The sequence below is a fragment of the Amia ocellicauda genome, chromosome 2, assembly GCF_036373705.1.
Source record: "Amia ocellicauda isolate fAmiCal2 chromosome 2, fAmiCal2.hap1, whole genome shotgun sequence".
In the NCBI taxonomy this organism is placed as follows: domain Eukaryota; kingdom Metazoa; phylum Chordata; class Actinopteri; order Amiiformes; family Amiidae; genus Amia; species Amia ocellicauda.
In genome coordinates this window covers 42,656,988-42,672,838 of record NC_089851.1, presented here as the reverse complement: position 1 = coordinate 42,672,838, position 15,851 = coordinate 42,656,988, and positions in this window count along the sequence as shown.

Here is a 15,851-nt window from a genome sequence, read left to right as displayed (position 1 = left end):
ATTGAGATCTGGGGATCTTGAACTCATGATTCATCAGACCAGGCCACCTTCTTCCATTGCTCAGTGGTCCAGTTCTGATGCTCACGTGCCCATTGCAGGCGCTTTCGGAAGTGGACAGGGGTCAGCATGGGCAGACTGACTGGTCTGTGGCTATGCAGCCCCATACGCAACAAACTGCGATGCACTGTGTGTTCTGACACCTTTCTATCAGAACCAGCATGAACTTTTTCAGCATTTTGAGCTACAGTAGCTCATCTGTTGGATCGGACCACACGGGCCAGCCTTCGCTCCCCACGTGCATCAATGAGCCTTGGCTGCCCATGACCCTGTCGCTGGTTCACCGCTTTTCCTTCCTTGCACCACTTTTGATAGGTACTGACCACTGCAGACCAGGAACACTCCACAAGAGCTGCAGTTTTGGAGATGCTCTGACCCAGTCGTCGGCCATCACAATTTGGCCCTTGTCAAAGTCGCTCAGATCCTTACGCTTGCCCATTTTTCCTGCTTCTAACACATCACCTTTGAGGACAAAATGTTCACTTGCTGCCTAATATATCCCACCCACTGACAGGTGCCATGATAACGAGATTATCAGTGATATTCATTTCACCTGTCAGTGGTCCTAATGTTATGGCTGATCGGTGTATATATATATATATATATATATATATATATATGTGACAAAGTGGTTCTTTAAGAATGTGCAGGAGACCAGTCTTCAAACAAAATAATTTTAATAACTATCCAACCAAACAAAAGAAACAAGGCTCAAGGGCCAAAAACCCCCACAAAACTCCCAAACCTAAGCAAACCTCATGAAAATAACTCCACAGACCAACTCAGATACTCACTCTCTGCTGCCTTTTTCAACTCTGCTGCCTTCCCCCAGATTCTTCCCTTTTATACCTGGTGGATGATTTGTAGAGTACCACCAGGTGGGCTCATAAAGGGGGAAAATGGCTGGCTGAGGGTTCTGGGACATGTAGTTTTTTCTGTGGGTGACCATTTTTTTAATCTGTAGTCTACTTGTTTTTTAAGCAACCACCTTTCCACAGGAAACATTCCCATTAACACCTCTGCCCTCTTATATCTCCCATTGAGCACCCTGCCCCTTAGATTATCACAATATATATACACTCACCTAAAGGATTATTAGGAACACCTGTTCAATTTCTCATTAATGCAATTATCTAACCAACCAATCACATGGCAGTTGCTTCAATGCATTTAGGGGTGTGGTCCTGGTCAAGACAATCTCCTGAACTCCAAACTGAATGTCTGAATGGGAAAGAAAGGTGATTTAAGCAATTTTGAGCGTGGCATGGTTGTTGGTGCCAGACGGGCCGGTCTGAGTATTTCACAATCTGCTCAGTTACTGGGATTTTCACGCACAACCATTTCTAGGGTTTACAAAGAATGGTGTGAAAAGGGAAAAACATCCAGTATGCGGCAGTCCTGTGGGCGAAAATGCATTGTTGATGCTAGAGGTCAGAGTAGAATGGGCCGACTGATTCAAGCTGATAGAAGAGCAACTTTGACTGAAATAACCACTCGTTACAACCGAGGTATGCAGCAAAGCATTTGTGAAGCCACAACACGTACAACCTTGAGGCGGATGGGCTACAACAGCAGAAGACCCCACCGGGTACCACTCATCTCCACTACAAATAGGAAAAAGAGGCTACAATTTGCACAAGCTCACCAAAATTGGACAGTTGAAGACTGGAAAAATGTTGCCTGGTCTGATGAGTCGCGATTTCTGTAGAGACATTCAGATGGTAGAGTCAGAATTTGGCGTAAACAGAATGAGAACATGGATCCATCATGCCTTGTTACCACTGTGCAGGCTGGTGGTGGTGGTGTAATGGTGTGGGGGATGTTTTCTTGGCACACTTTAGGCCCCTTAGTGCCAATTGGGCATCGTTTAAATGCCACGGCCTACCTGAGCATTGTTTCTGACCATGTCCATCCCTTTATGACCACCATGTACCCATCCTCTGATGGCTACTTCCAGCAGGATAATACACCATGTCACAAAGGTCGAATCATTTCAAATTGGTTTCTTGAACATGACAATGAGTTCACTGTACTAAACTGGCCCCCACATTCACCAGATCTCAACCCAATAGAGCATCTTTGGGATGTGGTGGAACGGGAGCTTCGTGCCCTGGATGTGCATCCCACAAATCTCCATCAACTGCAAGATGCTATCCTATCAATATGGGCCAACATTTCTAAAGAATGCTTTCAGCACCTTGTTGAATCAATGCCACGTAGAATTAAGGCAGTTCTGAAGGCGAAAGGGGGTCAAACACAGTATTAGTATGGTGTTCCTAATAATCCTTTAGGTGAGTGTAGATATATATACATACAAATAACAGAACATGAAATATGGCACTCGCCTCTGTCCAGCACACTGCAAAGTCCTATTTCTTTAATGCCGTGGCTTATTAACATATGGTAATGACTCTGTAATTGGAAACATGAGATGTAAATGTGTTCCGTGCTGACATTAAACATGCACATAGCGCAATCAAATTTGAATTGCCTTAATTACACTGAATATACCAGTTTTTGCATGATATTTGCATGGCGCATTGATCCAATAACTGCACAAAGCTGTGTTCACACAGTGGGAATAACAGAGCACGGTGGAGTGGTTTAGGTGGGTTTGTGAGGTGCAAACAGGTTTGTGCTGCACAGGAAAAAAATGCTATGTTCCAATATCACTGAAAGATTTGCGCCATGTTTGAATATCTCTCCTTTTTTGGCCAATTCGCATATTTTTTGCGCAACACACATTTTGCACGGAAATTATGTGAAGTTTGAATTTCGGGTCCAGTGTAATAGCTGTGAACATTCGATGTGTAAGTGCACACCTATATCACTACCCTGAGGTTTCAGTGATAGAGTGGTGTAGATTAAACCAGAAATCAATCAACCAGTTGTTTCACAAGAAGTGCCAAGGAGAAGAGGCAGATGGTACAAACCGTAGACATGTTCCTATCCCAATAATAATAATAATCATGTTCTGCTTGTAATTTAGGCTACCAGATTTTGTGTCAGCCATATTTTGTGTTTGGTGTTTTGTCAGGGCTATATAACAAGCAAATCAAGTCTTGTTTTTAAATAAGGCACAACTCTGTATATTTAAAACATTAACTGTTTCAGACCTGAAATCCCCTTCTGATATGTCTTATTAAGCATCCTACTTGTACCTAAAGGCTTGTCATCAAACTCTTTTTCCCCTTTAAACACTAGATCTTGACACAATATAGGTTATACAGCAACTCATGACATCCATATATGCCTTCATAATCCATGCTTGTTTTTTAAAAATCATTCAAATGTCGTATCACCAGTGGTCCAGTAAGGTATGCAGAACAGTCTCTGCAAACTGAACATGTTTCGGTCTGAGCCCAGGATGTACCAGCTGTGTCTCTGAGCCCTCCGTGACTTGGTGGAGTTGGTTGTCTTTTGGATTGAGCCAAGTGAGACAGGAAGGATAATCCCTGTTTAAGAATGCAGCTGTCACTCCTGTGGTCAGACTGACTGCTGGCTGGGTGGAGTGTGTGTGTCTTGTGTTCCGCACAAAAAACCCAGTGTGAGAAATCAAGCCACTTCAATCTTGGACCCACGAGATGCCCTCCTTTCAGGGTAAACATGTCAGTGTGGTGGCAAGATAAGATTTCCAAATTATATAATTTTAAATATAGCCTTTCAGTTTAGAAATCAACCATTATGCACCCAGTGCATGTGTATCATGCCATTTTGTCTTGATGAAAATACCATGCAAATCATGCTGCATCTCCTTCAGTTTGGCTTATTTGAATCCCACTTGACCACACTTCTGTCTTACTTCCAAATACTCTTGGCACTGTAAAATCTCAGTTTTGCCATGAAGTTAATTCCTTTCCCACTCACTTATTTTCTATTCAGCTTGACAGAGGAACTGTGGAGCCAGGATTGTTCTGGTTAAGAACGGCTGCCAGTTTTGTTCTTTTCGGTATAATTGTGTAGGGCAGAAATCAATGTGTTGTATGCTCTGTTAGACTCAGATGAGAAAGATTTAATTACTTAGTGTCATGCAGACAAACCTTATGTTTGTGTAATGTCAGTTTTGTTCACTACTAGTTGAGAAATGGTATATCTATAAATTGAAAGAAGCTTGCTTATGTACATATCTTGTACAAGTGCACTTCACAAGAAAACTTTAGGGATATTGCACATTATGCACATTTTAATTATGAACAAGCACCAATGATCAAAGTCACTGTAATGACTACATGACTCTTCTGTAGAATGCTGTGTAGTTGTAGAGATTTAATTAACAATCTTTTGTATAGAGGAAAATATGTAATTGCAATATGAAGCTGATTTATTATTATTATTACTTCTTTCTTAGCAGATCCAGGGCAACTTACAAAACACAAGAGCATTATAAAAGTGCAATACGGTATACAATTACCGATCAAAACATAGTACAAATTACAAGTTCAAAATTACATAAGTGCATAAGAAAATCTAAAGTTAACACAAATCTTACATCCTAGATTGTGAGCTAATAATTGCAGACAAGATGTGCAGTCATAGTTAATAACTCAGGGGAGGGGGGCATAGGGGAAATCAAAATAAACAACACAAGAACTAGCAATGGAAAAGCAAGTTTGGAAGAGTAGTTAAACTCTGAAATCAAACAAGTATTTTCTCTATTTATGTCAAACCGGAGGTTTGTTTGTTTTGTGGAGTTCTTTTCAGAACGAGTTAAAATCAACTTCAGAAATTAATTAAAGCTTTCTTGGATGTATCCAACTTATTTAAAGCAGCCACTGGAACATGAACACTCTTAATTTCCCTCTAGAATAAAACAGGGCAATCTTGGCTCCAGTTTAAAAGATTAGAGAAGCTGGCCCATATTGTGGTCGGCACAATGTGGGGAAGAGCATTAGTTATCTAACAACATGACCAGGTACAAGATGTGCAGTGAGCCAAATCACCAAATAGAAATGAGAAGGCAGTAGATTGTTTAACTACAATGTGTGACATCATTTTAGTCCTATATATCCTCATGGCCACTATAACAGGCATGTTGTCCGGGGCTGCACAAAATTTCAATAACCTTCTTACATAAAACTTACCAGAACTTGTTAAAGGGGTGCTACTGTACTCGATTATCATATTATGCCCAATATGTGTGTATGACTTTTGCAAACTATCACATTGTGCCCAAAGAAGCATACCAGAACTCTAAGAAAAGATCAACATGTTTCAGATCTTCTGCCAGAGGAAGCTTCCAAACTAGCACAGTGAATATAATAATCCAGTCACTTCGAGGATGCATTGGAAGTCTGTTGAAAATGTCACCGCTGCATAATTTCCCCAAACTAAAATTGTATAGTTTCCCAGTCTATAAAGCAGTCTTAATACATGCTGGCTACATCAAGATTACGATTGTCGACACAAACGTGATCTCACCACTGGGAGAGTTTATGAGTGGATCTCCATCCCTTTTCAAATACTAATGAAGTCCAGCCTTCGGTAATGGAGACTGATGAAGCTGAAGTCCCTATCACCTATGCATCCACTTTGCTTGTTGAAATGTATCCACTGTAATGATGCAATAGGGGCCATATAATGAAGTACTGCAACAGACCACAAGGGTTGTTTATAAGAGACTCTCCCCATTATTCACTTTACCCATTCAGAATGATTGCACTTTTGAGACATCTTTATTCTCCTGTAATTTCAATAATGTAGTTTTCTTTTCATTTATTTATGAGAATGTACTTTAAATATATCTAATAAACATAAATAAAAATGTTTCAGTTAGTTGCAAAAAGATTTTTGAATCTTGATTTTGTATCCCAATCACTTAATTTGCATGTTTATAAGATATGTGTAGTGATAGGTTGCATATGAAAAGTGATAGTAAATGAGGTTTGAGAAAAAAATGTTGCAGCTGACATGTAATGTATGTTAGAGATCTTATATTATTTCTATGCCAAATATGGCCCTTCTTGTATATTTGAATATATGTGATTGTTTATATATATATATATATATATATATATATATATATATTGTGGTCCATATGTTTATTTTATAGGTTGGAAATATATGGTCAGCACATTTCTAAAATATAATTTCAACACATAAAATGCATATGGATTACGGACTAAAATGTATTTATTTTTTTAATTGGAGGCTGTTTATTCCCCATCATATTGTGTTTGGTTTGGTTGGTAGAATCACTTCCCACACCTTTAAAGCTATGAATGAATGGGTTGCGTTACATCACAGAAACACTGTGTGAGGTTCCATTTTGATTGCATATTTTGTGTTTACAAAAGTGACTTAAGAAAAATGCTGCAGAAATGCGTTATCCTGATCATGTGTGCTTGTTGAAATGATTCCATGAATGTGATTATGTAATGTTTTCTGTAATCATTGTCTGTACATTATTTAGCATGCATATGTGCAGTGTATTTTGATAGTTTTTTTTCTCAATTACCTTCAATAAGATTTGTATTCTCTGTATTTAGTTATTTGTGATTATTACAATCCATTACATCATATGGTTCTGTCTTCATTTTGTAGCTTAGTTCTCACTTTTGTTAGTGGGTTGAACCAGGCATTAAACAATCACTTTGCAAACATCAGGATGAAACTATCTCCCATGATGAGCCTTATGGGTGATCCATATGTACACACTAATCAGACTACGCCACCTCAGTTTATGCTGAGCAATGAGCTCGTTATGCCCAATAAGTTTTACCAGAGCAGGCTCGATTGGACCCCAAGGCATCACAACAGGCACAGGTAAGTATTAACAGCTATATTTATTTTGTACACTTCTAAGCAAGGGCAGGGCATGAAGGCTGCACCCGGCAACACAAAATACACCAAACATTACAGGGGAAATAAGAATAATGCTAAAACCTATACTAAAACCCATCTTTAATACCCCAGGGCGATAAAATGCTAATATAATAAGTAAATTGAAAGGAAATCATAGAATAAATCTAACTAAAATTATATAAAAAAAATACAATTTAAATCCCCTTTAGCAATTATACAACATGCAGTAATAGGTCTATCCTTGTTCCTCCAGGTAGAACAGCAGCACAACAAACCACAATCAGGTAAGTGTAATGTGATATAATTCCAATACTTTTAATTCCTGAAGCCTCCCGTCTTGCTTCCATTTTTCTTAGGCAACCTAACGTCTGAGCCGACCAACAGCACTCCCAGCCAGGACTGCAGGTAAGGATATATTAATGTTAATGACACTTCCTATGCAAGAGGGGAAAGGGCAGCAATTAACTATAATAAAGTGCAAACACAAATATTTGTTATTTATATAATAAACTCATGTGTTGACATGTATGTTTCTGCCTGTGCAAGTGCAAGTGCATATGTAATTTGTTTCTACAGCACTGTCTAAATTTTTCCAAGGATCAAGTTCAAGATACTTAGCTCGCCCTGGAGAGCCCCTTCCATCAGCTCCGGCTGCCGATTGCCAAGTCCATGAAATCCATGTAAACAGGAACTTAATGATCGTTGTCTGACATTCTGTACAGCACAGTTACATCATTTGTTTTTCTTCATGTAAAAAAATAAACTCCTATGAAAAATAAATAAAATTGAGTGACAATCGATAAACAAAGTTGTTTCCGTCTTTAACCGAAAAGCGAAGAGATTGTTTGAGATCTGTTTCCTGACTTTGATTCTCTTTACAAAATACCATCTTGTCATATATAGTCACACATTCCCTGTTCTATGTTACTGACAAAACAGGGGGAATCCAAGCTCAGAATCCTACTGTCCCGGGATCTACTAGCAGTTTGACTTGAACACGCCTTGAACAGTAACAGTACATCCGTACCATTGCAGTTCAGGGTCCATATCTGTCCTACTGTCTTGCCTCCCTCATTTGGAAAAATCTAAAATGGTGATGTTGTCCATGAAAGAAAAAATGACAAAATATTATATATATATATATATATATATATATATATATATATATATATAAAATCCATTTTTTCTTAATATAAATTATTTTTCTATAATGGGACAGGTAGCAAATGCACTAGAGCAAATTTGTGGACAGACAGTTTAGATCCCATATTTAATTAAGTTTAGATTGACTTTCGGTAGTCATTACAGAATACAGATAAATTACATGTGGATTGCTGCTGAATGGTTCTATGGTCTAATGTGATCTGATGGAAGCACACTTTAATTTGCATTCAGTCTTATTGTATTTTATTATTTCTGTCCTGTAAAATAATTGACACATTGTTTCTGCTTATTCCAGCTCATTTTCATCATTGCCAAAAAGGATTAACTCTAGCGTACAAAGAAGTAATGTGAGTTTATGCATGTGGTAGGGAGTAAGTCCTTGCAAATACAGAATAATCCTTGGGAAAAAAAGAACATAAAAGCCTAGCAAGCATAGATTCTGGCATTGTGTAATTAGAATCTCTACATCTCTACATCTATACAACAGGATTACATGAAAATTCATATTCTCTTAAATGTATGACCACACAACAACACAGAGTTAATAAGGTTTCCTCTGTGTACCGCAGGAATAAATATGTTCTGTATTATTACATTAAACATAATTATTTAGAAATGCATTTGCATTTACTGGAGTACTCGGTAAACATGAATTATTGATGGATGTGATTTTTTATTGCCTTTAAGCATCCTATAACTTATGTCCAACCACCAGAATCCATTTTAAGTCCAACCTTTGCTAATATTTAAGAATTGTCATAGAAACGTAGCATTATACATTATGTTTTATATTCAGAAAATAACCATTATATAATGCAATCACTAAGCCAAGTTAAGTATGAACTACATTCTTAAATTTGTAGGTAGATATGAAATTAGCAAGCAAAGAAAACATAAACCAAATTAAACTCCACTTACTTCTAAAAAATTAAGCTCTTTGTAAAACTACAAAATAAGCCTTCACAAAAAAAAAAAAAAACAACATTTGGTTTACTTAGGTGTTCTCCAGCATGTTTTCTTTGCGTTTCGAATGTGAAAAGTAAACTCAACAGATGTTAATTTTCAGATGATCATTCAGATCATTAGCTGGGAAACAGTAATTCTCCAGTTTCTTTAACAACTCCAAACTAAATACTAAAAAACTCCATGGTTAGAGCACCTGTGTGGACAAGGGTTCATTCCCACCATAGTATTCACATTGATAGGGAAACAAAAGAATAGACAAATTGAATCAGATGAGGAACTGTATACTGGCTGTTCTAGGAGATACATCATTTACTCAGTTAAAATATTCTGTAAATGTGTATTATTGTATTATTAAAAAAAAATAAAGGGAATTTGTATTTTGTATTTAGTTCTGAGCAGTGCCATTATGTATTCAGGGGATCATCACCTCTCATTCTTATAAAAAGGAAAAATAAAACTTTAGATTTAAAAGGAGGTAAGACTTGTCAATGATGTGTTAATTGACAAGCAAAATCACATTCCATTTAATTGTAATGCACGTACTGATTGCTGATATTGTTAAATCGGTTTTCTTTCCATCTCAAGTTTAGACTTTCTCTGTAAATGTCTGCTTATTAAGATTGCATTTAATTTGATAGATATGTGAGGTTGTATGGATCAAGCAACTTGTTTATAGTCAAGTTCAAATCCATTGTGTGTTTTTCTAAATCCACAGCTTTTTTCTTTAAACACACAGCTTTTTGTCCTAATCACGACAAACACAGTCAGCTGGTCCAGTTCACCAGGCATGGAAAACGCCACACAATTAAAGCGACCAGGTGCACATCAATTGTAGGTTCATAAAAGTTTTAAAGGGTTGATGTGATGTGTGACCCCTGATCCCCTGAGTTTAGGCCTTGTTCACGGTCCCGGCACAAACACTGATTCTTAGGCTAATGACATGTATTCACCGTGACCCCAGTTCTAGCCTGTAACCTTGTCCCTAACCCTGACCTCGCCTGTTACAGAAGAGATGTGCCTCAGAACTTGCAGGAAGCTCAAATTCTTGGGCGTTATTGCTGTGGTATCCATACATCGAAACAATAGGCCTGTGCAGCTATTACTTTAAAGTGTTACTGTTAAACCCCTAATGCAAACCCCACCTTGACATAAGAGTAAACAATTTTGTCAACAAACTGACTGAGCGCATACTTCAGCAGTTTAAGGCTGGCTCTGTAATAGAGAATAACCATACAGTGTTGAGGATAGTGGACTTGAAGGTAATGGGTATGTTGTCTGTAGCAGAGGTGAGGGTTTCATTTTCCATTGTTTAACGGCACACTTGAAATCCTTGGTTTTTCAGGGTATTCACTTCCATTTATCAATTTTATTCTTGTTATTCCTAATAAGCAGGTGACCTTCTGACAGTTGTATTTTCCTAATGCATATCCATCTCCCTGTTCATGTATAGAAAATATGAGAGCGCAGAGTACTTCACATATTTCAGTAGATACACCTGTGCCACATAATAGTCTTCTGTATTTGCCACATTATCCACTTATATTAGTTCTTCACCCAAATTTCACTTTCTGTGTACAAATGAAAAAAACAGGCAGCACTGCAAATCACATTTAAACAGAGCATAAACAAACATGTTTCAAGGTCATCTTGCAGTGACTTCTATGGTAAAGGTGTAGTAAAAGTGCTTGTCTTATCTGTTCCACTTAAAAGAAACACACACAAAAAACAAGACAAACACAATAATTAAATGGTTCTTCCTTGTAAATGCTGTTGGCACATTCAGCTTTGATGTGTTCAAAAAACTAATAATGTATAGAAAGAGAGATGTTAGATGATTAACATGTTTTAATGTAAAAAAAAAAAGTGCTTCAAACAGTAAATTGTTCTCTTTGTGGTGCCTGTGCAAAAAGATGTGACACAGGGGCAAGTCTTCAGGCTTTTTCAGAAGAGCTGATTAAGTTCCAGCAGAAGAAGGCTGATAGTATTCTATCAATGCAATGTTTTAAGCAGCTGCTATTTCACAGGGCGAAGCAGATTGCAAATCAAATCACACGTTTGGGCTCTCCTTCTCTTGTGTCTTGCAGTGACAAGCCTCTGTTCAGTTTTGTCCCCCAATCATTTATTTGGGGTATTCTTGTTTGGTGCATCCAGGTTGGCTCAAAGAAATTATGTCAACATTAAAAACATTGCTTCTCACCTACAATAGCACTTTTCACTAACAATCAAGAAATAGATTTAACATCCAAAATGTAAAACTGTTTGACCATTCAAAATTAAAAATAAATTAATGTACTGGGAGAAATGCTGTTAAGTTATGTCATTACTGTAGTTGCAAATAAGCATTTGGACTGTATGTTTCAAACTAAATAGAAAGATCGTTAAAACATGAAAGTAAACAGAGAATGACTGGATTTATAATTAAAATTAAAATCCTCCCTGATCTTAAAATGTATAACATTAAATTATTAAATTATTTTTGGGGCTTTTTTTCTTCTCTTTGATGCAACTCCCTTCAAAATGTTTAAATGAATTACTCCTGACATGAACTTTAAACTGTGACTTTTGAACCTCAAAAATCAGGGAGGAAAAAAATGACACAGTCACCTACAACCTAAAGCAGAATAGCATTTGTTTAGTTTTGATTTATTGGATATGATACCTATTAAGGGTCACTGTGTACAGATGGGCATTTTCATATTGTGTTTTAATTAACTAAACGTAAGACTGCAGACTACAAACCTTTATGAATATCACAAGCCATGCATTAGATTCAACATGACAAAAATGACCTGAGGTTCAGAACAGAAATGTAGTGTCATCAGAAGGAGGCCAGAGGGGTGGCATGGGGAAAACAAGCAGCGCTTTACAGTGGCTAAGAGGACTGCATGGTCTCTTCTACAAATAAATACTGTTTCGCATTCCTTAGCACATAACACAGCGGAGTGAAAGGGTTCGCAATAGTTACATTTTGTTAGTCATTGTCATAGTTTTAGGTACAGTTAGTTACATCAGTTTGCAGGAGCTGAAATGTACAGTCACCTCCAAAATTATTGGCACTCTGGATAAAGATGAGCAAAAAAGTCTATATGAAATACACTACAAAGGTAATGAGCTCTATTATCATTTTCAATATGTGGAATATATTGCACTTAATTAATGATTCAAGGCAATCAACCAAAATTACACATTTCTCAAAAAAGAAAAGGGTCACAATTATTGACAACCTAGTTTTCAGTATTTTGTACACCCCCCTCAAGCTTCAGCCTCCTTGGCTAATATGTTGTGGTACTTGGTAAAGTTCATGGTGCCATTGACCCCAGGACATCCTTCTTTTGATGTCAAACCCTCCACTGTCGTGCATGGCCAAAGAACTGTATTTTGCCCTGCTTGTATAAATTCCAGTTATATTTTCTTAAAAAGAACACTAAGCTTTCAAAACTAAGGTCCCGCCTCCTAAAGGCAAGTAACCAATCAGAGGAATCAGATTTGTTCTGCTCCCGGAACAGTTCTGACCTATGAGCAGAGTTACTTTCCTAAACATCTCTTCACTGATTGGGTAATTTAAGCACAGAGATCTTCTCACTGGTTAGAATGATTTAAAAGAAAAACCCAGGAGGAATATTACTGGAGATTGGAAACGTTATGCAGGCAGATCGGCTGTAAGAGCTTCATGGTGAAATCATGAAATATCAGTAAAATATACTGTTTAATATATTCACATTTTGCATAGAATTAATACTGGCACTGTTGGTAGGTGTACAGAAAAGATTTAATGTTTCGAGATATCTCAATAAATATATGCACAAATCTTTTTTTAAACCCTTGTATCATTTCTCGGTATGTTATTGTGATCTTATTAAGTTACATTTTTCATTGTGTTCTGTTTATAATATCTGTAAAGCACTTTGAGCAGAAGCACTGAATAAATAGGTATTATTATTATTATTATTATTATTATTATTATTATTATTATTATTATACTTTTCTTCATGCTGAATCAGTGGTCAACTCAGTATATATTTAGTGAACAAAATACATTTAACTAATTTATTGTTTCAAATGAAAAGAGGGATTACCTTCAACTATATTTGTATGTGTCTCACATTTGATTGTGAATGGAATTCAGCATAGTCCACTGTAGGCAGGATTTAAAACTGACGTGTCAGTTTCTGATTTCCTGAAATCCTGTCACTTCCTGATGAATTTGTTTTATTTTTCACTCTATGCCACTGTGTATAGTATGCAAAAATGTATAGAAATCACCTTTGCTGTAAGCTACCCCCTACTAGGTAACTGACCAGTTAAAACATTTAATTACAAATACATTATGTTTTCTTCAGTAACTCCATTTTGAAAACTTGTATTTATTTATGTATGTATGTATGTATGTATGTATGTATGTATTTCTCTCTCTTGTTTTTGTTCTGTGTAGGGCATCTCCCAAACAGTAAAGACATAAAAACTAAAAACTAAATCAGAAACAGTGTCCCATTAGGTGAACAACACAAGAGTTTGATTTTGCAACTGAGGAACCGAAGTCATACATGTATAGCAGACATCGATAATATCACAAATAAAAAGAATAACAACCTTAATTTCACATTAAGCCTTTTAAGAAAAGGCATCAGTGCCCTGGCCTAAATACAATAAAAGAGAGAAATAAAATAAAATAAAAAAATCACAGCTAAAATGTGTTTTTTCTTTTTAACACAATGACAGACTAAACAAACTCATAGTCCCTGATGGTTTGAGGTACGTTAACAAGAGAAGGTCCCATTGATAGAAAGCAATGAACAGACTGGCATCCAAGTAACAGATGCAAAGAAAAATGCATGTAGTAGGCAGCCAAAAACCACACAGCTCAGTCCAGGACTTCACCACATCCCTTTTCTACGCTCATTACTGGGGGCTAGCAATTTTCCAGTTTCCAGTGCCAGTTTTGTTTAGTACCGAAACACCTCAGGCATGAGAAAACACCTTCCACATAGCAGATTTCCACTGAGACACTGATCAAACAAAGAAAACCACATTGCATTGCCACTGTCTTTTCAGGACAAATTCCTGTGGTTTCCAGATTGCTTAGTAAACCAAAACCTATTGCATTGGCCCACACTACTGTAGTGGTTGAGGTCAGACCCTGGATCTGAAAACACTGTCATAGGCATGTTTTTTAGCCCAGCAGCTTTGTAGCATGAACAAGCGTACACCAAGGTACAATAGATTTGTATACTCTTGGGGATCCAGAGGAGTGACATCACCATAAAGGCTTTATAGACATGACAAGCCACATTTTGCTGGATGAACCTCAAAGGTCAACATGAGCAAGCCCAGCAGGGGGTGACTCCACACACAGAGAACCAAGATCCGTTTACATGAAAGGATTGTAGTAGTAGAAGTAGTAGCCCAGATAGCACAGGACGTTGGGCCGACGTCAGCATATGGTTGGCATGGTTGGACAGCAGTATGGTCAGGGGGGTGACGTATAGCTGACGTCGGCATATGGTTGGCATAGTCAGACAGCAGTAGGTCGGGGAAGTGGAGGATGACCTTTTTAAATAACTGAGTGTATTGGATCATACAACACCAGTGAGAGAGAAAACAAAGCATTGACAAAGAGTGACTAGTTCTGCTCTTCTGCAAAATATTTCTACAAGATCAAGAACGGGCTCTGAAAACACTGAGGGCTACAGGACGAGAACAGCGATGCAACAAGCAACACTGGATACAGGATAAGAGCAAAGGATAATTTTGGGGATTTGAAAACATGGATGGACTGACGTTGGAGCGACGTTGGACCGTCGTCATTTTGAACATTGGGCCAACATTGGCCTGATGAGCAAAAAGACGACGGCCCAACATCGTCTTCCAACGTTGGTCCTACCACTCATGATCCGTCGGGCCGACATTGCTGACGTTCTGTGCTATCTGGGAGTGGTCAAAGCAGGGGATCAATAGCCAGCTCTTGTGCTCTCGCTTAACACAGCAGCAGTTACCCCCTGCTCGACTAGCACAGCTAGGAGCAGGGCCACAGAAAGCTCTACTGTGCTATAACATACAAGGCAGGGCAAGAAGACTCAAACTCATGCACCGTTGCTTACCAGAGGAGCAGCCCCCTCCAGCCTAATCAGCATAGCTAGGAGTGAGGCGACAGCAAGCTCTACTGTGTTGTAGCTGAACAAATAATGCGACACCGGAGTGCTGGAGTACAAGCACTGCGTAGGCTTAACCACACTGTGTGTGCCAGGGTTTCCAGTGACACCAGGTGATGTGTTGTTAGGAGTCCGGAGGGCCTGGGGTAAGAGATGGCCAGCCAAAGCTGGGCCTAGCCATCTACAGATCGTGGAACGGAGCAGGGCTCGATCCCAGCAAGCTGGGAGAGCAAGATCTCTTACAGCCGCAGCCAATGGCTGTAGTACTGGCGCAAGCTGGCAGAGGATCCCCTCACACGGGCCAGATCTCTTACGACAGACCGAGGCTTAGACCAAGTAGCCGCTGCGTGCACTCTCGCTGTGGAGGGAAAAGCCCTGTGGACAAAATATAGGACAGTGGCTAGTTTGTAATTAATATACTTTATATACACAATCATATTTTTAAAAAACGACTACATTTATTTTTCCCGTGTATATAAACCGAAACTGAGCATGAGGCGCAGCCATAGCTTCAGGGCACGGATGGCGCAGGATGGTATCATTAATAAAATGTACTAACTGTACATGACAAACGTAGCAAACTGGTGGTGACCAGCAGTATTTGTGCAGCCAGCCAACAGAAAAACAGTTTTTTGCACAAAAAGACAACAACGCACAGTTAAGTTATCTCACATCTCGTTGGTCCAAGGTGAAAGAGGCAAAGAGGAAATTCCA